Source organism: Sinocyclocheilus rhinocerous, unplaced genomic scaffold, assembly GCF_001515625.1.
Source record: "Sinocyclocheilus rhinocerous isolate Xijiao unplaced genomic scaffold, SAMN03320098_v1.1 scaffold711, whole genome shotgun sequence".
Taxonomy (NCBI): Eukaryota; Metazoa; Chordata; class Actinopteri; order Cypriniformes; family Cyprinidae; genus Sinocyclocheilus; species Sinocyclocheilus rhinocerous.
In genome coordinates, this window is record NW_015641018.1 from 2,732,185 (window position 1) to 2,734,353 (window position 2,169).

Consider the following 2,169-nt stretch of genomic DNA (forward strand, 5'->3'; position numbering starts at 1 on the left):
GTGGCAGCAACAATAAAGTTATGCCTTCTTTCTTTGCGTGAACATTTGGGCGCTGTTATGCAAATCTTCCCACACAGTGACGTAGACATGTGGGGGCGTGTTAGAACGAGCCGTTTTAGGAGGGCGTGGACCAGTCTTAACTTTTATAAAGAATATCTCTTTGGGTTTGAGACTTTAGTTTTTGCAACTTTAGGGATCTTATCTATTCACGAACAGCTTGCAACACTCCAAAGAGAAAGGAAAACTTGAAATCGCATCATATGACCCCTTTAATACCTTACCTACCTCTGAAACCACCTTTCTTTTTGGCTGACGTCGGCATTCCCTGTTGTTTTAACTCCTCCCATCGAACGACCTCTGTCAAATATAAATTCTGATTAAAAAAAAAAAACAGGTCGCGCCTATATATCCATCATTGAATATCTTCTTGTTTGACCCATTTTAAAAGCGTTTCCTGAAGAAAGAAACAAAGAGAGGTTAAATTAGCAGGTGAATCAGTAGTGCAGGGGATGAAACACTACACAAACACACACAGGTGTACTGATACAACACTATCTGATGTAAAATAGGCCTTGTAGATCTGCAGTCTTACGTGCTTTTGTTAGCCATGAGCTCAAAAATCTTTAAATTGTCATAAAAGAAAAACTAAAGAAACTTTGTGATGTGCCTCTGTTTATTGTGCAGGTTCTTAATGATAAGTGATTGTACTTTGAGTCACACACAAAATCACCATGTGCTATGTTTCCACGATCAGGTGTTCCCGATATAGTGCCATGTTTAAATAATAAAAACTCTTCACGTCTTCCCATACAAAAAGTGTGTTAATGGCAATAAAAAGAATACAGTTCCACAATGCTGTGTTTATAGACAATTGCCCTTCAGCAAATACTGTTCTTTCATAAGTGCAACTTTTGCTTGTCTGTGTCATTCCAGACATAGAGCCTTCAGTATCATCAATCTAAAACATATGAAAACATGAGAAAGTTCCTGAACGCTGTGTGACGGTGGCTTTGACTTGCAACAGAATGGGAACTCCAGTCACCAAACAGTGATCATTTGCTGAGTTCTTGTTCGTTTCACTTGTTCATGTATACAGTGATAAAATAATAAAAACCCTGCGGGATGTTCTCATGAAAAAAAAATTACATTCCTCTAAAGTTTATAACATGACCTTAAACAAGTTCAGTCAGGCCTATATTATGCTGGTGCAAGTTTGTATGTGATACTTTAAAATAATGATACAAATAAAATATTTCTGTAGACCTGGTGGGACTTTATAAGAATGGAAGCATTTCAGAAAACAGCACAGGAGAAAAAAGGACACGCGGTGCCTCAGGCTCCTTTTATGTTATATATAGTAAAAGCCCAACCCCCAGGACTCTTGCTGTACTCTTTTGACATTCTCATGGATGGAAAACAAAGACTTTATGATAAATGCAATTGTATACGAGTTAGGAACTCTTGAGGCACTTTACAAGTAAAGTATTCCCAACTTTTGTTGTTCTAAAATAAGCTGAAGCAAATATGTTGCGTGACCGTTTCCTTTGCATAACTATCATTATGAATATTTTTTATAAATAATTAAATATGCTATTATGAATATAATTTTGTTTTTCCAAAATCATATGAAATAAAACACCATATTCAAATGTATCATTTTTCCTTTTTATTTACTTAAATGGGATTAACAAAAAATATGCATGTCACAAATTTCAAAAACAACAAAAATCTATAAAAATACATTGATTCAAAATGAGTGCCATAAACAATCACTATGTTTAAACCTGAAGGTATACTTTCTCATAATCTGGAAATGAAGCAAGTCTGTAGTATTTTTTGGAATGTGTGTAAGGACACTTCAGGGAGTCACAAAACACTAGGAAAGCTTAACGTGACAATCCCTGTAGTCGTTCACCGTTTCATCTAAATCAACAAAAAAGGCACCTTGGGTACAACATGGCTCTGTAATTTATCCCATTCATTTGTAAAGCTAACCGTCAAGGGCTGCTTGAGCCCTGCATTGCATACATTACCTCAAGTCACAGGCAAAAACGACGAAGAAAAACAACGGTTTTGCTCAAAAGTTATCCGTGGTTTACATTCAGCGAGACATTAAGACCTTCCAGGTCACAGACTCGAGCTCTGTCGAGCCAGATGAAACTTATACCA

The 2,169-nt window shown here is 36.5% G+C and overlaps 1 protein-coding gene across 2 annotated transcripts in view; it reads right to left on the reverse strand.

Annotated features, from left to right (window-relative positions):
* LOC107753823 (arrestin domain-containing protein 2-like) overlaps window positions 1-2,169 on the reverse strand; it is a 9,930-nt gene that overhangs the window by 936 nt on the left and 6,825 nt on the right. The window lies entirely within an intron of this gene.